The following is a 25,187-nucleotide window of genomic DNA, read 5'->3' as shown; positions in this document are numbered from 1 at the left end:
GTAATTGGTAGTAAGATGAAGTATTCACACAACAAAAATTATATTTCTGCAAATGCCAAACTGAACAGGTGGGTTTTCAGTCTGGATTTAAACACGTCCAGGGATGGAGCTGCCCTGATCTGCTGAGGTAAGGAGTTCCAAAACATATGCAGCATGACAGAAGGCTCTGGGACAAAAAGTTTCCAAGTGGACTCTGGGTATGACTAGATTATTAGAACCTGTGGATCTGAGAATGCGGGGATTGCTACGCAGCTGTAACATTTCTTTAATGTACCCAGGGCCCAGATTATTCAATGATTTAAATGTCAGTAGGCCGACCCTCCATTCTATAGGTAGCCAGTGAAGGGAGTGCAGGACTGGTGTTATGTGGCAGTGATGGGGTTGGTTGGTTAGCACTGGCAGCAGTATTCTGTGTCAGCTCTAGGCGGTACAAGTCCTTTTTTGGAAGGCCAGTGTAGAGAGCATTGCAGTAGTCCAGTCGGGAGGTAATGAATGCATGAACTAAGGTTGGTAGATCTTCTGGGGGGATAAGATGCTTTATTTTTGCGATATTCTTAATGTGAAAATAGGATGATTTCACCACAGCAGAGATGTGAGTTCTGAAGTTTAAATCCCTATCAATTAGAACTCCCAGGCTACGCACATGATCAGAGATGTATAGATCTGAGCCGTCTACTCCCAGTGGTGAAGACTGCAAGTTAAGTTGTTTTATGTGCTGCCCTCCGATCAGAAGGACTTCAGTTTTGTCTGCATTTAGTGTCATCCATTGCTGTAGTTCACGTAAGCAGGCGTTTATAGTTCGAGTTGGGTCTGTCACACCAGGCTTGAAGGAAAGATATAGTTGGGTGTCGTCCGCATAGCCGTGGTATGTCAGGCCAGAAGACCTATTTAGTGTACCTCACTAAGGTGACCTTGGCTCACTCCCTTAAATACTAGGCATATTCAAATAGTGTAGAAAATGGTAAAAAGAATATGCAATATTCATCCACACATCAACATATATGGAAATTCTTTTACATTATAACATAATGGCAAATTACATTGATGTCTCAACAAAAGACCATAGTCCTACACAGAAAGAATAACCATATGAAAGATTAGACAACCAATACAATTCTGTGTGTAGCTAGAACCTGAGGAGGGTTATCATGTGACAAGCTGACCCCAGCCACTCGACGCACATTCAAGTGCCTCCAATCTTGTAGTCCAATCAAATCCGCACTGTCTATAGTATAAATCAGCTCTTGGAAAGTTAAAAAAGCATGATGCTTTCTCTACAGCTGTATTACAGAAAGAATCAATCTCTTAACTTTTCAATAAAGAGCTGATTATAGTTTTGTTAGTGTTGATTTGATTGGACTACATAAACAAACTATATACATCATTGATACCACTTTAACCCTTAACATTTTTCATGCCCCCCTCCCCCCATCCTGACCCATCTGCCTTGTATATGTCACACATCAGACTTAGAGACTCTGAAGTCTCCCAAAATTGCACTTTTATTAACAATTCTCTTAAGCATTATAACCCAAGCTAAAACGCTGCGTCCTGCAGCCGAATTAGGGTCTTATACCCCCAAATCCTGGGGCTGAAATCGGGAGCGCTTCCTGATAGAGGCAGAGCTTTGGGCTGCAGCTCTGCCTCCATGCGCATCAATCCCCGCTGATCGCCGCCTCTCCTGCCCCTCTGTCCTCTTCTCTACTGAGAGAGGAGAGCTAGCGGGAGAGGCGGAGAGATATGCGCGGATTGACGTGCATGGAGGCAGAGCTGCATCTCAAAGCTCTCCCTCCTCGGGCAGCAAAATCCACGACTTTGAAAGTCGTGGATTTTGACCCGGTATTTGGGGGTTAAATGCAGCAATTTTCCACAGGATGCAGCGTTTTTGGCTTGGGTTTTACTGAGAGAGAATTGTTAAATAAAAAGTGCAATTTTGGGAGACTTCAGAGTCTCTTTACCTCCTCTCCCACCATCAAATTTCAAGACTACCTAGGTACCCACCTATCTTCTGAGTAAAATACCAAGTAGTGTCCTATAATTGCGGTATAATACGAACAATCTCCTTACTAGAGCACACCTTTTCCATAAAAGGGCAATAAATTCTAAGATTTAGGTGAGTTCTTTTTAATTATTTTGACATTCAAACTCTCCAGATGTAAAAGTTGGTCCAATATGTCGTGGATCATAGTTAACGGGAGAGGGAATAACCATTTCCTAAGAATGAGAAAAATGGGGACACAGAGCCCAATATAGTGTAGTAAATCAATGGATGGGTAAATGGAAAAGTATATAATGTATATACTCACAAGTCAGGGTCACCGTATAGGCAGCACTGTGTAGGCAGGTGAGGAGATTAGACCTGTCACTCAGGATTAAGATGTCTTTCTGTAGAAGGAGAAAAAGGGGATTCGACCCCTCCACCAGGGGTGGATATTGGTATTGTGAAGAGAAAACTGAGGCGCCAGCAGGATAAAATCATATAGTAAAAGTTTAATATTACTCGGGAGGCAGTGGTGGACTCACATCCTGAAGCAGACAAAATACCGTGGATGAGGGTACAAACAAATTTATTCACATACTCCAACAAATAGTGCAACGCATTTCACAGGTATATTCCCGCTTCCTCCGGCAATAACAGTGGAGTACACACTGAAAAGACGGACATCGTACAGTGTTTTCAGACTGAAGTATAGTTAGTGATTGAACATTATTGAATTCTATATATATACGAATATACATACACTCACAAATGTGTATATACACACACATGTGCATGAGAAATTGGTATGGAGAGAGGTTGTGGGGGGGGGGGGTTTGTTGGGGAGAAGTAGGTAAAGGATGGACAATGAGGGTCCCTTAAAATTAGTGTAGTATGGTATGGTATGCGAGTGAAGGGGGGGGGGGCTAAGTGGCTGTCTGTAAATACCAGGTGTAAGGAGTATAAGGTGTAAGGAGGGGGGCTGACCAAAAAGGAGAGTGGGGTATATTAAGTGACAAGTAATTATGTAAGTAGTAAGGTAGTGGAAGGACAAGGGCAAAAAACTATAAAAAAAAACTTTAAAAAAAGCTTTAAAAAACTTACCAGTACAGTCTCAAGGTCACGTGTAGCACCTCTGCACTGGCCTATAGGCTTGCAGCTGTTTATATATCTTAATGACTGGGAAATTGGCCAATAAAGTGGTGTGAGGGTGGGTGTGAAGGCCTATGGAGCTGTTAGGTATTAAAGGGGGCGTGTCTGTCAGCCAATGAGGGAAAGGGAATCCGTTATGCAACATTTGTGGGCGGTGCGACAATGTCACACCGCTGTTCTATACAGAACAGTAGAGCGCCTATTAGGTCACACTGAAATGTACGTCATGCTGTGGGCAATGCGCCCACAGCGTCGCGTCTCTTACTGGCAAAGTGCGCATGCACACTCTCATGGATGACGGGACAGTGTGGGCGTGACTTGTTCGTATTGTTAACATGAATCAGAGCCTGCACACTGTGCAAAGCAAGGTGCCACCGTGGCCATGTTGGAAACCGGGGGCACTTTGCTAGCTGCATCAGCACACCGATCGCCGCCGCCCCGTGCACAATCTCCGCTATCCGTTGCGCCGCGCGCCCCCCCCCAGACCCTGTGCACTGCCTGGCTAATCAGTGTCAGGCAGCGCTGAGGGGTGGTTTAGGACTCCCAATGACGTCCCGACGTCGGTGACGTCATTCCGCCCCGTCGCCATGGCGATGGGGGAAGCCCTCCAGGAAATCCCGTTCTTTGAACGGGATTTCCTGATTGGAGATCGCGGAAGGCGATCGAAGCGGGCGGGGGGATGCCGCTGAGCAGCGGCTATCATGTAGCGAGCCCTGGGCTCGCTACATGATATAAAAAAAATAAAATAAAAAAAAAAACTGCTGTGCTCCCTCCTGGCGGAATTTTTTATACCGCCAGGAGGGTTAACAGACAGCCCTAAACATACTGAATCCCTACCCAGATAAATCACAAAATTCAGCTCACAACATCAAAACATCAGAAAAATCCTCACCAACAGATGGGAAATCCTTTTACAGGACTCACACCTCCGATCAATCATTCCCAACACACCAGCCATCACCTACCGATGCGCACCCAACCTCTGCAACATTCTGGCCCCCAGTTGCTTAACCTCCCCGGCGTTCTATTGAGATCGCCAGGGAGGCTGCGGGAGGGTTTTTTTTTTAATTAAAAAAAAAAACTATTTCATGCAGCCAACTGAAAGTTGGCTGCATGAAAGCCCACTAGAGGGCGCTCCGGAGGCGTTCTTCCGATCGCCTCCGGCGCCCATAATAAACAAGGAAGGCCGCAATGAGCGGCCTTCCTTGTTTTGCTTAGATCGTCGCCATGGCGCCAGCCCTTAGCGCTGGCCGGAACTTTTTGTTCCGGCTGCGCAGGGCTCAGGCGATCAGGCAGCACACGCGGCTGGCAAAGTGCCGGCTGCGTGTGCTGCACTTTATTTGAAGAAAATCGGCCCAGCAGGGCCTGAGCGGCAGCCTCCGGCGGTGATGGACGAGCTGAGCTCGTCCATACCGCTCAGGAGGTTAAAACCTATTGCTCCCACACCAATACCACTCCGTTGGACAAACCACCTGGATTTTTGTCCTGTAATCACTCCAGATGTCTGGCGTGCAAATTCATCACCCACACCAACACCTTCCACTCTCGGACTACAAAATGAACCTATCATATAAAAGACGATCACATGTAAATCGAAATTTTATTTCGATCATATGAAACTAACACTAGGTGGCAGCATATAACCACATGTACTCAGTACCACTGCATTTATAATATATATATATAAATATATAGATATAGATATAGATATATAGATATATAGATATATAGATATATAGATAAATAGATATATAAATATATATATATATATAAATATATATAGATATATAAATATATATATATATAAATATATATATAAATATATATGAATATATATATATATATATATATATATATATATATATATATATATATATATATATATATATATACATATAAATATAAATATATATATATATATATATATATATATATATATATATATATATATTATATATATATATATATATATATATATATATAAATATAAATATAAATATATATATATATATATATATATATATATTATAAATATATAAATATAAATATATATATATATATAAATATATATATATATATATATATATATATTTTATTGTCCTTTCACTTAGCCCCCCCTTCACTCGCCGTTTGTAATAAATATATTACTGCACCCACCGATGCCGTACTACACTAATTTTTCAGGGACCCTCTTTGTCCATCCTTTACCTACTTCTCCCCCCAACTAACCCTCCCCCCCTCCCCCACCTCTCTCCATACCAATTTCTCATGCACATGTGTTTGTGTATTTACACATTTGTGAGTTTATGTATATTTGTGTGTGTGTATATATATATATATATATATATATATATATATATATGTATATATGTGTGTATGTGTGTATGTGTGTATGTATATATATATATATATATATATATATATATATATATATATATATATATATATATATATATATATATTCAATAATGTTCAATCACTACCTATACTTCAGTCTGAGAACACTGTACGTTGTCTGTCTTTTCAGTGTGTTCTCCATTGTTGTTGTTGCCTGAGGAAGCAGCAATATACCTGCGAAATGCGTTGCATGATTTGTTGGAGTATGTGAATAAATTTGTTTGTACCCTCATCCACGGTATTTTGTCTGCTTCGGGGAGGCGAGTCCACCACTGCCTCCTGAGGAATTTTAAACTCTTAATATATGATTTTATCCTGCTGGCACCTCTGTTTTCTCTTCACATTTCCTATCTACAGATGTGTAGGTCGTTGCTAATGCCCTGGGAGCCACCTCCTTCCAGCTACTGGGGGAGGGGTGCAGTTCCCTCTTCCTCCTCCCTGCGCGGTCACTGTGCATCAACGCTCGCTTCCGCCCTCCACTAATGCTGTGTACCGTATTATTCGGACTATAAGACGCAACTAGAGGGCAAAAATCAGGAGGAAAAACCCAAAACCCACTAAACCTGGTACGTTTATGGTGTAGGGGCATCTTATGGAGCCTTCCCCAACCCCCCCCCCCCCCCCCCCCCCCCCCAAACTCTCTATCTAAGCTACACTGATTGTCCAGCTACACTAACACATGCTGTCCCACTAACTACATTACAATAACCCCTGCTGCCCCCAAAAACCTACACTAAGCTACTATGCCCCCACTACCTGCACTAAGCTACAATGCCCCCACTACCTACTCTCAGCTACAATGCCCCCACTACCTACACTAAGCTGCAATGCCCCCACTACCTGCACTAAGCTACAATTCCCTCCATACCTACACTAAGCTACAATGTCTTTACTACCTGCACTAAGCTGCATTGCCCCCACTACCTACACAAGGTACAAATGCATTTTTCATACTTACCGATCCTAGGGGAGAGGATGCTGCCAGGGACTGGGCTGCTGTTTATCCTGGGTTACTGGGGATGGTGTCCTGGGTCCCCTGTAGTCAGATCCAGAGAGCAGGGACATCTGTGGCAAGGTCTGGATGCCTCCTGGATCCGGAACCGCTGCAAGGACCGGAGTCACATGGGCAGCGCCTGTTGCTGGCCCATGTGATGGCAAACGAGGAAGATCCACCAATCCAGGGCGATTGCCGCTGCTGCTTGTGAGCCACGATGTTGCCAGAGCCACCGATGTCTTCCGTCCGGGTGACGGCAAATGAGGAGGATCCGCCAAATCAGGGAGATTGCCGCTGCTGCACGTGAGCCACCGATGTCCCCAGAGCCACCAATGTCTGCAGAGAAGGGACATCGGTGGCAAGCAGTTGATGCCTGCTGGAGCCGTGGAAAGTACCGAAGTCACGTGGGCTGCGCCAGCCGATGGCCCACGTGGCTCAGCCGCCGATATCCTCTGTTCCGGTGAGGGCAGTGAAGGCTGAATATCCGCCGATCCAGGGAGATTGACGCTGCTGCACAGGAGCCACAAATGTCCCCAGAGATGCCGATGTCCTCCATCCCGGTGGTGACAGAGAAGGGAAATCGGGGGCGAAGAGAAGATGCCTGCTGGATCCACTGAAAGTACCGGAATCACGTGGGCTGTGCTAGCAGATGGCCCACGTGGCTCAGCCACTGATATCCTCTGTCCGGGTGATGGCAGTGAAGGCTGAATATCTGCAGATCTAGGGGAGATTCACGTTGCTGCACAGTAGCCACCAGTGTCCCCAGAGCCACAGATGTCCTCGCGTTAAAGAAGCATGGGCATCATGAGGCGAGCCAGAGGGTGGCCAGAGGAGGCCCATGCATAGTGAACAAGGAAGCAGGATGCAGGACATGGAGCCCTTGGCTGGATAGGCGAGGGCTTCCAGTACATCCTTCAGCTGCTTATGGGGGACATCTGGCTGCACATTCGGGCCATGAGACGCACTGACTTTCCCCCCAACTTTTGGGGGAGAAAAAGTGTGTCTTATAATCCAAATACGGTAATTAAAGAAGTTAATGTATCTCAGTGAGGGGATGGAGCATTACAGCTTCCCTCCCCCTTCCCTTCAGCTGAGTGATGGTATTACTGGAGGTCCTTCAGCCATCACTGTGCCTGAGCACAGAAGATCAGTGATTGCTGCTCAGGACTTCTCTGTTGGGGAATCCTTCAGCTCCATATTACCTGCTCTCCCTCCCTCCTCAACTTTTGTGGGCAGTAAACATTCCAGCAGCCGTTTCCTCACTGCAAGGATAGCACAGAAATTCAGTGACCGGCAGATCAGCAGCATCTCTTTCCTTCTACAGCTGCTCTACATTGACTGGCTCTGTCTTCCTGCTTCTCTGAACAGAGTAGCTGCAAGAAAAGAGATGCCAATCTGCCTGTCGCTGAACTTTGATACACATGGTGGGGCAATGAGTGCTGGAACACTGGTAGTACCCACCCTATTCCAGCCAGATACTGCCACCCTCCCACCCCAGTCAAATGCTGCCACCCACAGACCCCAACCAGCATCCAGATTCTGTCACACACCCTTCCACCCCAGCCAGCAGTCAGATGCTGCCACCCACCCCAGCCAAATACTTACACCCTCATACCACAACCAGATGCTGCCACCCAAGCAGCTAGATGCTGCCACCCACCCATCCCAGCAAGAAGCCAAACTATTTAATTATATAATCTATCTAGCGGGGCCATGGCTACTCAATTTGTTACAGGGGCATTTTAAACTAGTATGGAGGGGCACAAATTCAATGTTTGCCATAGGCGCCATATTACCCAGATACGCCCCTGCAGAGAGTTGTTAAAGCACCCTGAATGGATTGTAGGAAGGGAAGTGCCATCTGCCAAGAATTCCACAACATATGTTTAAGATTAGGACATTCATCCTCACACTTAGGACACCTGTCAAAGTAGCAGTCTCCTCGGGATGCACATGTGGGCCTTTTATCAGAATACACACTCACACACACTGCATTAACAATGCATTTATAAATAACCTTCCATGCTTCAATAATAGACTTCAGTGCCTCATTCTCTGGAACTCCCGCCACGGCCGCCCACCTACCTAAATGGGATTTCAAGCATTGCAACCTGTCTATCTCTAACAAAATAGAATATTCATAATATGGGCTGTTTGCCTTTAAGATCTGTGATAAGATCTTAAAGGAAACCTGAGGTGAGAGGGCCCGGAGGCTGCTATATTTCCTTTTAAACAATACCAGTTGCCTGGCAGTCTTCCTGATCCTGTGTAGCTAATACTTTGTCATACACCCTGAACAAGCATGCAGCAGATCAGGTACTCTGACTCAGGTTTTACTGGATTAGCCATATGCTTGTTCCAGGGTTTTGACTCAGACACTACTTATTCCAGAAGATCAACAGGGCTGCAACTGGTATTATTTACAAGGAAATAAATATTACAGCCTCCATATCGCTATCACCTATCCTTTTAAAACCCTGGATCTACTTGTACTCTACCCCATGTAGCCACCACTGAAGCAACTGGATTTCAGCAAAATAAAAGGATTTGTCCCTCATAAATGGATACATATTCACAGCTGAGCAACTGAGCAACCCCAGACGCCACTCAGCTGCGAAATCATGCATATCTCTGGGAACAAAACCATGATTAATAGACTTTAATACAAAGCCTGCATGCAGCACGTTAGAATAACGTTATTGGTTGAGGCTGTACTGTAAACAGCCCCATAGCATTGTATGGGCAGTAAGTTGACATGCAAAATTATTCTGCAATGCAACTGATGGACTTAGATTACCCAGCAAGCCCGTGGTGAACCAAATCTCCTAGGAGTGTGGAGAGGCTACAAAGGACCAAAGAGCCCTCTTATTAAAATGTTATGCAAAACAAGTCTGCCCTATTAAAACAGACATTATTGTGATAATTCAGATTGGAGTGAGCACATGTCTCCCATGATGCTTCACTGCTGAATATGCAAATCATCCTTTGTTTTCCCTGTAAGCTAAACACATCTAAGAACCACTGGAATGCAATGATGTCAGCTTGTTAATTGTACAGAGCCACAAAAATCCTACATGCATACACGCAAATACATTGTTTTAAGAAGGCAGACTTTGCATAACATTTTAGTAAGAGGGATCTTTGGTCCTTTGTTTCCCCTTACACGCTCCATGGAGTTTTGATTCACCATGAGCTTTCTGTGTATTCTGTTACTCTGGGTGGTTTAAGTCCAACCCCATAGAGCCACGTTAATCCATGCCATGCACTGAGGATCAACCCATCTGAAACAGTCTGTATGCGTGTTGGATTATTGTGGCTCTGTACAATTAACAAACTGACACATCATTGCATTCCAGCAGTTCTGTGGGTGTGGTTAGCTTACAGGAACAGATGCTTTGCATATTCACCAGTGATGCATTGTGGGAAACCTCATATGCTCACTACAACCTGAATAATCACAAATACCTTCCGTTTTAAGAAGGCAAACTTTTGTTTTGCAACTGATGGACTGTGATGGAGGCCTGAGAGCGTTTTTGTGTGTCAAGACAAAAACAAAATATGCCTATCTACTTTCTTGCTACAGGAAATAGCTGACCAAATACAGCACTCTGATACATTACACCACCTTACTGAACAAGTATTTCAAAATGCCTTATCCATTGACAGATACAGTAATTCATACAGCGAAAATGAGATGCTGTCTTTTCTTACATGCAAATACTAGGAGAACCTTCATGTCAGTCTACATGAGGAGTTTAGCAGCCCAAGGTTAGGAAGTGTGAAGGGGAAAAAAAAGGCATCACATTCTGTCATTTGATAGGATTTCTCCAAGCAGGTCTCTGGTTGTAAGAATGCATTTTCTGTTCTATGCAGTAATATTCATAAATTTCATAAAAATAAAAGAAAGATGGGAATTTAGGTTTTTTTCCTGGTGTGCAGATAAGTGAAACCTGAACGTAATGCTTATCTCAGATATTTATTGGTTGTAAAATAAAAAAACATTTTTTTAATGATTTATAAAACCATATTTTAATTCCTATGAATAGTGGTGGCAAAATATATAGCACACTTGCTTCCAGTTCAAGCATCCTAGGTTTCATTTGCAGCCTAGACACGATTTGAATGTTCCCCCTAGGTTTGTGTGGGTGCTGTCTGGGTACTTTGGTTTCGTCCCAAACATACTATTTAGATTCATTACCACTCCCCCAGTGGCATAGCAATAGGAGGTGCAGAGGCTGCGACTGCAACAGGACTCTAAAGGGGCCCTCTCTAAAGTGCAGTATTAGCTTTTTATTGGTCCTATGCTGGTAATAATCACTTCTATAGTAGTTTGGCTCGAACCTCCGATTTTCGGTTCGCGAACCTCGAACGCGAACTTCCACATAAGTTTGGTTCGCTCGAACTTTCGTGAACCGCAATAGACTTCAATGGGGATGCGAACTTTGAAAACTAGAAACATTTATGCTGGCCACAAAAGTGATGGAAAAGATGTTTCAAGGGGTCTAACACCTGGAGGAGGGCATGGATGAGTGGGATGGATGCCAAAAGTCCCGGGGAAAAATCTGGATTTGACCCAAAGTAGCGTTTTAAGGGCAGAAATAAGTTTGCATGCTAAATTGGAGACCTAAAGTGCTTTAAAACATCTTGCATGTGTATACATCAATCAGGGAGTGTAATTAGAGTACTGCTTCACACTGACACACCAAACTCACTGTGTAACGCACCGCAAACAGCTGTTTGTGTAGTGACGGCCATGCTGGACTGGTGTGCACCATGGCGAGAGTGCAGGCATGGCGGTTTTCAAGCCCATATGGTGGCCGGGCTGTGGTAGCTCAATGATAGAACAGTGACTGTCCAGCTGATCGAATTTGGTCTGTCCACAATGAAGCAACGACCTTATTATCTTGAGTGTGCCCAGCCCCCTTTCCCCCCCCCCCCAGGACACTTATATAGTCGGCGGTCATTGCTTCATTGTGATACGCAAGCCCCTTCACCGCGGCAAGGTAATGATTACGAAGGGGAATTGGCACATGTACATGTCTTTTTTTGTTGTTGCAGCTGCAGTGCAGCCAGAAAAGTTAGGCAGGCATGTACACATGCCAGAAAAATTATTATAGCGGTCTTAAAAATTCAGGAATCCACCGAAGGCAGTCAAGCGGCCTGCAGGCAGAGATGCTGTGTGTGGGGACTGACTTAGTCTTCGGGTAGGCAGTAGCCATCCGGGATCCATGCCTCATTCATTTTGATAAATGTGAGGTACTGAACACTTTTGTGACTTAGGCGACTTCTCTTCTCAGTGACAATGCCTCCAGCTGCGCTGAAGGTCCTTTCTGACAGGACGCTTGAGGCAGGGCAAGACAGAAGTTGGATGGCAAATTGGGACAGCTCTGGCCGCAGGTCAAGCCTGCGCACCCAGTAGTCCAGGGGTTCATCTCTGCTCAGTGTCTACATCCACACTAAAGGCCAGGTAGTCGGCTACCTGCCGGTCAAGGCATTGGTGGAGGGTGGATACGGAAGGGCTAAGACGAGGCATTGGACTAAAGTCTGACATCACCACGAGATCGCTGGAGTGTCCTGTCCATGCCTGCGTGGACATGGGAGGATTACTGGCAGTGGTACCTTTTTATTGCGTTGTGCTGTGACATCACCCTTAAACGCATTGTAAAGCATAGTTGCCAGCTTGTTCTGCAAGTGCTGCATCCTTTCTGCCTTCATGTGATTTTGAAACATCTCCGACACTTTGTGCCTATACCGAGGGTCTAGTAGCATGGCCACCCAGTACATCTCATTCCCCTTGAGTTTTTTTATACGGGGGTCCCTAAACAGGCTGGACAGCATGAAAGACGCCATCTGCACAAATTTGGATCCAGACGTACTATCCATCTCCTCTTGCTCTTCCTCAGTGACATCAGGTAAGGTCGTCTCCTCCCCCCCAGCCACGAACAATACCACGGGAATGTTGAGCAGCACAAGCCCCCTGCGACGCCTGCTGTGGTTGTTCTTCTGCCGCCTCCTCCTCCCAAAAAATAAAAACCTTCCTCATCATCCAAGTCTGACTCCTCTTCCCCACGCAACTCTTCCTCCTCCTCCTCCCCCCCCCCCCCCTCTGTGCTGCCGCAGGTGTTGAGGAAACCTCTTGTTCTTATGAGAATTGATGTCACAACTCTTCCTCCTGTTCCTGTTCACGCTCCTCCACAGTTTGATCCACCACTCTACGCACGGCACGCTCCAGGAAGAAAGTGTATGGGATCAAGTCGCTGATTGTGCCTGCACTGCCACTCACCAGGCTGGTTACCTCCTCAAATGGCCGCATGAGCCTGCAGGCATTTTGCATGAGTGTCCAGTTCTTGGGCCAGAACATCCCCAGAGTGTGTCCTTCTACTGTAGTTGTAGAGATACTGGGTGACGGCTTTCTCCTGTTGTAGCAGGTGAGAGAACATAATGCAGATCGAATTCCAGTGAGTCAGGCTATTACAAATCAGGCACCTCACCGGCAAGTTGTTTCTCCGCTGAATATCGGCAAAGCGTGCCATGGCCGTGCAAGACCGCCTGAAATGCCCACACAACTTCCTGGCCTGCTTCAGGATGTCCTGTAAGCCTGGGTACTTCGACACAAATCTCTGAATTATGAGATTCAGCACATGTGCCATGCAGGGTACATGTGTCAGCTTTCCCAAATTCAAAGCGGAAATGAGATTGCTGCCATTTTCACACACCACGTTGCCGATCTCCAGTTGGTGCGGGGTCAGCCACTGATCCACCTGTTTGTTCAGAGCAGCCAGGAGAGCTGCTCCAGTGTGACTCTCTGCTTTGAGGCAAGACATGTCTAAGATGGCGTGACACAGTCGTACCTGGCATGCAGCATAGGCCCTGGGGAGCTGGGGTTGTGTAGCTGGAGAGGAGATTGCAGCACCAGTAGAGTTGCGCTGCCACTCAGCTGAGGACAGCGAAGAGGATGTAGCAGGAGGAGAAGGAGAGGAGGTGGCAGCAGGCCTGCCTGCAAGCTGTGGAGGTGTCAAAAGTTGGTCCATTGCACAGCCACGTACTCCCTGCTTGCCATCGGTCACTAGATTAACCCAATGGGCTGTGTAAGTAATGTACCTGCCCTCACCGTGCTTGGTAGACCAGGAATCCATGGTCAGATGGACCCTCGACCCAATGCTGTGTGCCAGAGATGACGCCACTTGCCTCTCAACTTCACGGTACAGTTTGGGTATCGCCTTTTTAGAGAAATAATTGCAGCCTGGCATCTTCCACTGGTCCCAATTGCTACAAATTTACGGAAGGCTTCAGAGTCCACCAGCTGCTATGGTAACAGCTGGTGAGCTAACAGTTCCGCCAAGCCAGCTGTCAGAGCCTGGACAAGGGGGTGACTGGTAGAAATTGGCTTCTTCCGCTCAAAGATTTCCCTCACAGACACCTGACTGCTGCTGTGGGCAGAGGAGCAGGAACCGCTCAAGGTGAGAGGCGGAGTGGAGGATGGCTGTGATTGTGAAGGTGAAAGGGAGAAAGAGGCTGAAGATGATACACCTGAAGGAGGATGAGGAGAAGGAGGGTGACTTTTCTTTGTTGTGCTGTTTTTCCTCTTGTGCTCTTCCCATTGCTGTTTGTGCCTTTCTTCCATGTGGCAGAAAAGACCATGGAAAGCGTCTACTAGCAAATATCACAAATGTTTATTGAATCAAATTGCAGTCACATAAAACTCCCTTATCCCCCCCTAAAATACACGGCCGTGTATAGCTAGATGTCAGCTGACCATACACACTGAACCACACATTTCAGCAAAGCTGTCATACTCAAACTATCTAGACAAACTTAGTGGAACCTCCACAATTCAAATCTGACTTGAGTGAATGTATGCTTTAAATCCACAGCCCAAAAGCTGCAATAAACATCCTCTGTGATTCTTAATCTGCCACGCTGTAAGGCTGACTCAGTAAACTGATACTGTCCACTTGAAGACTAGTTGGTCTGGAAGTGACTGGAAGTTCACACACAGACTGGCTGCCACGCTGACTAGGAGCTGAATTGTTACAGCGTCTCTCCTGCAGGGAGAAACTCCATGTATGCTGCCCAGCTTGCTGAATTTAAGAGGCTCACTGGAGATCATCTACACTGATGGTGGAGGACATCCAAGTAGCCAGCTGAACCCAGCGGTGGTGAGAGCCCGCCTGGGCAAATGCAATCTTTGTTAGCCTTGTATGGCTGAGGGGTGCATAATCTGCTATTGGAACTGTGCCTACACCTTGAACTGTGTATTACTAAGACAGCCCTATCTGAAAAGCAATACTTTGCCATTGAACTGAGGCGGATGCCTGATGAGCGGTGTAATCGCACCTTATATCTATCATAGACCAACTAGTCTTCAAGTGGACAGTATCAGTTTACTGAGTCAGCCTTACAGCGTGGCAGATTAAGAATCACAGAGGATGTTTATTGCAGCTTTTGGGGGTGGATTTAAAACATACATTCACTCAAGTCAGATTTGAATTGTGGAGCATCCACTAAGTTTGTCTAGATAGTTTGAGTATGACAGCTTTGCTGCAATGTGTGGTTCAGTGTGTATGGTCAGCTGACATCTAGCTATACACGGCCGTGTATTTTAGGGGGGGATAAGGGAGTTTTATGTGACTGCAATTTGATTCAATAAACATTTGTGATATTTGCTAGTAGACGCTTTCCATGGTCTTTTCTGTCTCTATGACTTATTATATGGAAAGCGGCTGCCCTGAAAAGGGTATCAGATACCTCTATATTTTCTTGCGCTCCTCAATCAATGTTTAACCTTTTCTCCATGTGCCTTCGTAAGGCAGTTGTCCCTACGCAATTTTTTGGAGGCAGAGAGAACAGATGGCATTGCTCTGATCTAAGGCAGACAGACTAAAACATTTCCAAACCGCTGAGCCCCACTGGGATGATGGCACTATGGTGGCATCAGCAGCTGACGTTGAAGGGCATATTGGCTAGCTGTCCTTAGGTGGCGATAAATGGTGCTGGACACTGCCACCAGCTGTTTCTGATGACTAGCTCCCCCTGCTTCTTTCAGGAACTAGTCTCCTCCTACTCTGACTCCACCCCCCTGAATTGTCCCCTTGGTCATCTTGTCTCTTAGGATCCCACGTGACATCCTTATCATCGTCGTCATCCTCATAATCATCCTGCCCAGCTTCGCTTGCCTCAGACACCTCATAAACTGCACCAACAGCCGGTACTTCATTATCCTCCTCCTCACACGTTACGTCCATAGAGTCGCCTAACTCAGACATATGAGGTGGTGTAACTTGCTTAGCGCCTTCATCTTGTTGTAACAGTAGTGGCTGTGAATCCGTTAATTACCCACCAAATAACTCCTGCGAAGTGTCAAATGGAACAGATATGGTGCTAGCAGTAGCGCTGGTGGCTGCGGAAGATGAGGTGTTCTGTGTTATAGTCAACCACGTCCTGACAATCTTGGGAGTTGATGGGACTTCTGAGCACTGTACTTTGGTCCAGGGCGGCATGAAGTCACATCAGCACGACCTCAAACAAACCTGCCGGGTGGCCTTCCTCTGGGTCTGCCTTTGCCTCTACCTGTTTTGTCCATATCGGGGGGGTGGACGAAGTGAAAGGTATGCACTGACTTGACTAATACAATGTGCAGTCACACAGGTGCAGTTAACAGGTATACACGGAGTGGTATATCACACTACGTGCTCTCACGTAGGTAGGTGGGTGCATTGAACAGGTAGGTATATTCAGTGCTGCTGGGTATTAAAAATGTGCAGCTGACACACACACACACACATACCATGAACAGGTACAGTGACTGGTGGTATTAAATAGCACACGGTGTGCTCACGTAGGTAGGTGGGTGCACTGAACAGGTAGGTATATGCAGTGCTGCTGGGTATTACAAATGTGCACCTGTCACACACACACACACACACACACACACACACACACACACACACACACACACACACACACACACACGTTCCGCGAACAGGTGGTGGTATTAACAATGCGTGCGCTCACGTAGGTAGGTAGGTGCGCTGAACAGTGAACAGGTGCAGTGATTGGGAAGGGATTACAAATGTGCAGCTGCCTGTCACACACACAGGTAGTTACTGAATGTGCTGGGCCTGGCAGTGGCACAGTAGGAATTTCCACCAAGGGGCCAAAAGCCAGCTGCGACTGAAAGGGTTGTATATAATGCAAGTGGGCCACACACACAAAAAAAAAAGAAAAATCACAAGAACAAGATTAGCTCTCAAAAGAGCTGTTAAAGAGAACCCGAGGTGGGTTTGAAGAATATTATCTGCATACAGAGGCTGGATCTGCCTATACAGCCCAGCCTCTGTTGCTATCCCAAACCCCCCTAAGGTCCCCCTGCACTCTGCAATCCCTCATAAATCACAGTCACGCTGCTGACAAACAGCTTGTCAGAGCTGGCTGTGTTTATCTCTATAGTGTCAGTCTGCTGCTGTCCCCGCCTCCTGCAGAGCTCCAGTCCCCGCCTGCATCCCTTCCCTCCCTGCTGATTGGAGTGAAGGGACGGGGGCAGGGACTGGAGCTATGCAGGAGGCGGGGGAGCAGCTGAGACTGACACTACAGATGTAAACACAGCCTCACAGCACGGCTGTGATTTATGAGGGATTGCAGAGTGCAGGGGGACCTTAGTGGGGTTTGGGAAAGCAACAGAGGCTGGGCTGTATAGGCAGATCCAGCCTCTGTATGCGGATAACATTCTTTAAACACACCTCGGATTCTCTTTAACCACTTGAGGACCTAGGGCTTTACCCCCCTTAAGGACCGGCCACTTTTTTTCCATTCAGACCACTGCAGCTTTCACGGTTTATTGCTCGCTCATACAACCTACCACCTAAATGAATTTTGGCTCCTTTTCTTGTCACTAATAACGCTTTCTTTTGGTGGTATTTGATTGCTCCTGCGATTTTTACTTTTTATTATATTCATCAAAAAAGACATGAATTTTGGCAAAAAAATGATTTTTTTTAACTTTCTGTGCTGACATTTTTCAAATAAAGTAAAATTTCTGTATACATGCAGCGCGAAAAATGTGGACAAACATGTTTTTGATTAAAAAAAACCCGATTCAGCCTATATTTATTGGTTTGGGTAAAAGTTATAGCGTTTACAAACTATGGTGCAAAAAGTGAATTTTCCCATTTTCAAGCATCTATGACTTTTCTGACCGCCTGTCATGTTTCATGAGGGGCTAGAATTCCAGGATAGTATAAATACCCCCCAAATGACCCCATTTTGGAAAGAAGACATCCCAAAGTATTCACTGAGAGGCATAGTGAGTTCATAGAAGATATTATTTTTTATCACAAGTAAGCGGAAAATGACACTTTGTGACAAAAAAAAAAAAAGTTTTCATTTCTTCTAACTTGCACCAAAAAAAAATGAAATCTGCCATGGACTCACCATGCCCCTCTCTGACTACCTTGAAGTGTCTACTTTCCAAAATGGGGTCATTTGTGGGGTGTGTTTACTTTCCTCACATTTTGGGGGGTGCTAATTTGTAAGCACCCCTGTAAAGCCTAAAGGTGCTCATTGGACTTTGGGCCACTTAGCGCAGTTAGGGTGCAAAAAAGTGCCACACATGTGGTATCGCCGTACTCATGAGAAGTAGTATAATGTGTTTTGGGGTGTATTTTTACACATACCCATGCTGAGTGGGAGAAAGATCTCTGTAAATGGACAATTGTGTGTAAAAAAAATTAACAAATTGTCATTTGTTAATTTTTTTTACACACAATTGTCCATTTACAGAGATCTTTCTCCCACTCAGCATGGGTATGTGTAAAAATACACCCCAAAACACATTATACTACTTCTCATGAGTACGGCGATACCACATGTGGCACTTTTTTGCACCCTAACTGCGCTAAGGGGCCCAAAGTCCAATGAGTACCTTTAGGATTTCACAGGTCATTTTCAGACATTTGTTTTCAAGACTACTCCTCACGGTTTAGGGCCCCTAAAATGCCAGGACAGTATAGGAACCCCACAAATGACCCCATTTTAGAAAGAAGACACCCCAAGGTATTCCGTTAGTAGTACGGTGAGTTCATAGAAGATTTTATTTTTCGTCACAAGTTAGCGGAAAATGACACTTTCTGAAAAAAACCAATAAAAATCAATTTCCGCTAACTTGTGACAAAAAATAAAATCTTCTATGAACTCACCGTACTACTAACAGAATACCTTGGGGTGTCTTCTTTCTAAAATGGATTCATTTGTGGGGTTCCTATACTGTCCTGGCATTTTAGGGGCCCTAAACCGTGAGGAGTAGTCTTGAAACAAAATGTCTGAAAATGACCTGTGAAATCCTAAAGGTACTCATTGGACTTTGGGCCCCTTAGCGCAGTTAGGGTGCAAAAAAGTGCCACACATGTGGTATTGCCGTACTCGGAAGAAGTAGTATAATGTGTTTTGGGGTGTATTTTTACACATACCCATGCTGGGTGGGAGAAATAACTCTGTAAATGGACAATCGTGTGTAAAAAAATCAAAAGATTGTCATTTACAGAGGTATTTCTCCCACCCAGCATGGGTATGTGTAAAAATACACCCCAAAACACATTATACTACTTCTCCCGAGTACGGCAATACCACATGTGTGGCACTTTTTTGCACCCTAACTGCGCTAAGGGGCCCAAAGTCCAATGAGTACCTTTAGGATTTCACAGGTCATTTTGAGAAATTTTGTTTCAAGACTACTCCTCACGGTTTAGGGCCCCTAAAATGCCAGGGCAGTATAGGAACCCCACAAATGACCCCATTTTAGAAAGAAGACACCCCAAGGTATTCCGTTAGGAGTATGGTGAGTTCATAGAAGTTTTTATTTTTTTGTCACAAGTTAGCAGAAATTGATTTTAATTGTTTTTTTTCACAAAGTGTCATTTTCCGCTAACTTGTGACAAAAAATAAAATCTTCTATGAACTCGCCATACTCCTAACGGAATACCTTTGGGTGTCTTCTCTCTAGAATGGGGTCATTTGTGGGGTTCCTATACTGCCCTGGCGTTTTAGGGGCCCTAAACCGTGAGGAGTAGTCTTGAAACCAAATGTCGCAAAATGACCTTTGAAATCCTAAAGGTACTCATTGGACTCTGGGCCCCTTAGCATACTTAGGGTGTAAAAAAGTGCCACACATGTGGTACCGCCGTACTCAGGAGAAGTAGTATAATGTGTTTTGGGGTGTATTTTTACACATACCCATGCTGGGTGGGAGAAATATCTCTGTAAATGACAATTGTTTGATTTTTTTTTTACACACAATTGTCCATTTACAGAGATATTTCTCCCACCCAGCATGGGTATGTGTAAAAATACACCCCAAAACACATTATAATACTTCTCCTGAGTACGGCGGTACCACATGTGTGACACTTTTTTGCAGCCTAGGTGCGCTAAGGGGCCCAACGTCCTATTCACAAGTCATTTTGAGGCATTTGTTTTCTAGACTACTCCTCGCGGTTTAGGGCCCCTAAAATGCCAGGGCAGTATAGGAACCCCACAAGTGACCCCATTTTAGAAAGAAGACACCCCAAGGTATTCCGTTTGGTGTATGGCGAGTTCATAGAAGATTTTATTTTTTGTCACAAGTTAGTGAAAAATTGACACTTTGTGAAAAAAAAACAATAAAAAATCAATTTCCGCTAACTTTTGACAAAAAATAAAATCTTCTATGAACTCGTCATACACCTAACAGAATACCTTGGGGTGTCTTTTTTTTCTAAAATGGGGTCACTTGTGGGGTTCCTATACCGCCCTGGCATTTTACGGGCCCAAAACCGTGAGTAGTCTGGAAACCAAATGTCTCAAAATGACTGTTCAGGGGTATAAGCATCTGCAAATTTTGATGACAGGTGGTCTATGAGGGGGCGAATTTTGTGGAACCGGTTATAAGCAGGGTGGCCTTTTAGATGACAGGTTGTATTGGGCCTGATCTGATGGATAGGAGTGCTAGGGGGGTGACAGGAGGTGATTGATGGGTGTCTCAGGGGGTGGTTAGAGGGGAAAATAGATGCAATCAATGCACTGGGGAGGTGATCGGAAGGGGGTCTGAGGGGGATCTGAGGGTTTGGCCGAGTGATCAGGAGCCCACACGGGGCAAATTAGGGCCTGATCTGATGGGTAGGTGTGCTAGGGGGTGACAGGAGGTGATTGATGGGTGCTCAAGGTGTGATTAGAGGGGGGAATAGATGCAAGCAATGCACTGGCGAGGTGATCAGGACTGGGGTCTGAGGGCGTTCTGAGGGTGTGGGCGGGTGATTGAGTGCCCTAGGGGCAGATAGGGGTCTAATCTGATAGGTAGCAGTGACAGGGGGTAATTGATGGGTAATTAGTGGGTGTTTAGGGTGGAGAACAGATGTAAACACTGCACTTGGGAGGTGATCGGACGTCGGATCTGCAGGCGATCTATTGGTGTGGGTGGGTGATCAGATTGCCCGCAAGGGGCAGGTTAGGGGCTGATTGATGGGTGGCAGTGACAGGGGTGATTGATGGGTGGCAGTGACAGGGGGTGATTGATGGGTGATTGATGGGTGATCAGTGGGTTATTACAGGGAAGAATAGATGTAAGTAATGTGCTGGCGAATTGATAATGGGGGGTCTGAGGGCAATCTGAGTGTGTGGGCGGGTGATTGGGTGCCCGCAAGGGGCAGATTAGGGTCTAATCTGATGGGTAACAGTGACAGGTGGTGATAGGCGGTGATTGATGGGTAATTAGTGGGTGTTTAGGGTAGAGAATAGATGTAAACACTGCGCTTGGGTGGTGATCTGATGTCGGATCTGCGGGCGATTTATTGGTGTGGGTGATCAGATTGCCCGCAAGGGGCAAGTTAGGGGCTAATTGATGGGTGGCAGTGACAGTGGGTGATCGACGGGTGATCGACGGGTGATCAGGGGGATAGATGCATACAGTACACGGAGGGGGGGGGGTGTCTGGGGGAGGGGGTCTGGGGAGAATTTAAGGGGTGGGGGGGTGAAAGGGAGTGATTGATGGGTGATTAGGGGGGTGATTGGGTGCAAACAGGGGTCTGGGGGTGGGCAGGGGGGGTCCTGATGGATGCTGTGGGCGATCTGGGGCGGGGGGGGGGAAATCAGTGTGCTTGGTGCAGACTAGGGTGGCTGCAGCCTGCCCTGGTGGTCCCTCGGACACTGGGACCACCAGGGCAGGAGGCAGCCTGTATAATACACTTTGTAAACATTACAAAGTGTATTATACACTTTGTATGCGGCGATCGCGGACTTAACATCCCGCCGGCGCTTCCGTATGGCCGGCGGGATGTTGCGGCGGGTGAGCGGCGCCAGGCGGAGGCGGAGGATTGCGTCACAGATGACGCGATCTCTCTGCCCATGCCCCTACAAGGACCGCCGCCTTTGGGCATGAGCTGGTCCTTGTGTGGTCCATTTCCCGGCCGCCTCTGTACGTTAGGCGGTGCTTTTTTATCAATAAGAATCAGCAAGGAGCAAGCGAACAAGCCTACAAGAGCCTAACTAAGCTTTCCCTATGTGAGTCTGCAGCAGCTCTTCCTTCTCGAATTACTGCAGGCACACGAGTAAAATGCCTGATGCTGCCTGCCTTTTATAAGGGGGGAGGGCCTCCAGGAGGGAGTGTAGCCTGATTGGCTACAATGTGCCTGCTGACTGTGATGTACAGGGTCAAAGTTGACCCTAATGATGTAGTATAGGAGGCGGGGCGAACCGCCATAAAGTTTGCGTTAGTTCTTCATCCCCTTCTTGTACCTCTGACCCTGCGGCTGTCCTTGCCAGGTTAGGTGCTCCGTATCAATTTTTATGTGTAGAAAGGGGGGGGGCTTGCACTGGAATCCAGAGCTCCTTTGCAATGCCACTGCCCTTCCCCCTTTCTGATCTAGCCATAGACTATAGTAGGGACATTAGACCAGGACTAATGGCAGGGATTACATTGTAAGAGACAGTTGGTGATATCACTGTGAACTCTGAAAAAGTTCTGCAGAAGATGTCAGCACTATATACCGGATCAGTGAATAATGGCGCACAGCGGCTATGCATAAAAATGGCGCCGCATTAAAAAGATACTCTTATCGCTATTTATCGTTAGTACGGCATAATAATGGCGCACAGGGAAAAAAGCAGAAAAACTGCACACACTAACGTTATTTATCAATAGTGGCACACACTAACGTTATTTATCAATAGTGGCACACACTAACGTTATTTATCAATAGCCCCCTACATAAGCCAAACTGCAGACGTTATTTAACTGCAAAATGGTGAATGGATTTCATGTAACACTGTCAAGGTTAGGGTTAGGCACCACCGGGGGGGGGTCTTAGGGTTAGGCACCATCAGGGGGGTCTTAGGGTTAGACACCACCAGGGGGGGTCTTAGGGTTAGACACCACCAGGGGGGGTCTTAGGGTTAGACACCACCAGGGGGGTCTTAGGGTTAGACACCACCAGGGGGGGGGTCTTAGAGTTAGGCACCACCAGGGGGGGTCTTAGGGTTAGGGATAGGTAAAGGGAGGGTTCTGTGCAGTGCAGTTTCTAGGCTAAAATGCACCCAGGGCGAGTGTGTAAAAATTGCGCCCCCCCCCCCCCAAGCAAGGTATGGGTGCCCGCAGTATAGGTTAGCCAGGTCTAGTTGCACTTAGTATAGGTCCCCCCAGTATAGGTAGCCAAGAATAGGTATCCCAGTATAGGTAGCCAGGCATAGGTGAGCCAGTATAGTTGCCCCCGCTATAGGTTAGCCAGGTAGGTGCCTCCAGTATAGGTAGCCAGTATAGTTGCCCCCAGTATAGGTTAGATAGGCAGGCGCCCCCGATATAAGTTAGTTAGGTAGGTGCCCCAGTACAGGTTAGCTAGGTGGGTGCCTCTAATATAGGTAGCCAGAATAGTTGCCCCCAGCATAGGTTAGATAGGTAGGTTCCCCCAGTATAGGTTAGATGGGTAGCTGCCCCCCAGTATAGGTTAGATTAGGTAGGTGCCCCCCAGTATAGGTTAGATTAGATAGCTGCTCCCCAGTATAGGTTAGATTAGGTAGCTGCCCCCCAGCGTAGGTTAGATTAAGTAGGTGCCCCCCAGTGTAGGTTAGATTAGGTAGGTTCCCCCCAGTATAGGTTAGATAGGTAGGTGCCCCCCAGCGTAGGTGAGATTAGGTAGCTGCCCCCCAGTATAGGTTAGATTAGGTAGCTGCCCCCCAGCATACGTTAGATTAGGTAGCTGCCCCCCAGTATAGGTTAGATTAGGTAGCTGCCCCCCAGTATAGGTTAGATTAGGTAGCTGCCCCCCAGCGTAGGTTAGATTAAGTAGGTGCCCCCCTGTGTAGGTTAGATTAGGTAGGTGCCCCCCAGTGTAGGTTAGATTAGGTAGCTGCCCCCCAGTATAGGTTAGATTAGGTAGGTGCCCCCCAGTGTAGGTTAGATTAGGTAGGTGCCCCCCAGTGTAGGTTAGATAGGTAGGTGCCCCCCAGCGTAGGTTAGATTAGGTAGGTGCCCCCCAGCGTAGGTTAGATTAGGTAGGTGCCCCCCAGTATAGGTTAGATTAGGTAGCTGCCCCCCAGCGTAGGTTAGATTAAGTAGGTGCCCCCCAGGGTAGGTTACATTAGGTAGGTGCCTCCAAGGGTAGGTTAGATTAGGTAGGTGCCCCCCCAGTATAGGATAGATAGGTAGGTGCCCCCCAGGGTAGGTTAGATTAGGTAGCTGCCCCCCCCCCCTTCCAGTATAGGCTAGATTAGACAGGTGCCCCCCAGTATAGGATAGGTAGCTGCCCCCCAGGGTAGGTTAGATTAGGTAGGTGCCCCCCAGTAGGTTAGATTAGGTAGCTGCCCCCCAGTGTAGGTTAGATTAGGTAGCTGCCCCCCAGTGTAGGTTAGATTAGGTAGGTGCCCCCCAGTGTAGGTTAGATTAGGTAGGTGCCCCCCAGTGTAGGTTAGATTAAGTAGGTGCCCCCCAGTGTAGGTTAGATAGGTAGCTGCCCCCCAGTGTAGGTTAGATTAGGTAGCTGCCCCCCAGGGTAGGTTAGATTAGGTTGGTGCCCCCCAGGGTAGGTTACATTAGGTAGGTGCCTCCAAGGGTAGGTTAGATTAGGTAGGTGCCCCCCAGTATAGGATAGATAGGTAGGTGCCCCCCAGGGTAGGTTAGATTAGGTAGGTGCCCCCCAGTATAGGTTAGATTAGGTAGCTGCCCCCCAGCGTAGGTTAGATTAAGTAGGTGCCCCCCAGGGTAGGTTACATTAGGTAGGTGCCTCCAAGGGTAGGTTAGATTAGGTAGGTGCCCCCCAGTATAGGATAGATAGGTAGGTGCCCCCCAGGGTAGGTTAGATTAGGTAGCTGCCCCCCCCCCTTCCAGTATAGGCTAGATTAGACAGGTGCCCCCCAGTATAGGATAGGTAGCTGCCCCCCAGGGTAGGTTAGATTAGGTAGGTGCCCCCCAGTAGGTTAGATTAGGTAGCTGCCCCCCAGTGTAGGTTAGATTAGGTAGCTGCCCCCCAGTGTAGGTTAGATTAGGTAGGTGCCCCCCAGTGTAGGTTAGATTAGGTAGGTGCCCCCCAGTGTAGGTTAGATTAAGTAGGTGCCCCCCAGTGTAGGTTAGATAGGTAGCTGCCCCCCAGTGTAGGTTAGATTAGGTAGCTGCCCCCCAGGGTAGGTTAGATTAGGTTGGTGCCCCCC

General features: G+C 46.7%; 1 protein-coding gene across 1 annotated transcript in view; it reads left to right on the top strand.

Annotated features, from left to right (window-relative positions):
* Positions 1 to 25,187, top strand: part of LOC137519361 (maternal DNA replication licensing factor mcm6) — a 198,107-nt gene that overhangs the window by 148,271 nt on the left and 24,649 nt on the right. The gene's annotated exons all lie outside the window — the stretch shown is intronic.

Source organism: Hyperolius riggenbachi, chromosome 5 (assembly GCF_040937935.1).
Source record: "Hyperolius riggenbachi isolate aHypRig1 chromosome 5, aHypRig1.pri, whole genome shotgun sequence".
Taxonomy (NCBI): domain Eukaryota; kingdom Metazoa; phylum Chordata; class Amphibia; order Anura; family Hyperoliidae; genus Hyperolius; species Hyperolius riggenbachi.
The sequence above is the reverse complement of the archived record's forward strand: the minus strand, read 5'-3'. Positions and strand labels throughout refer to the sequence as shown.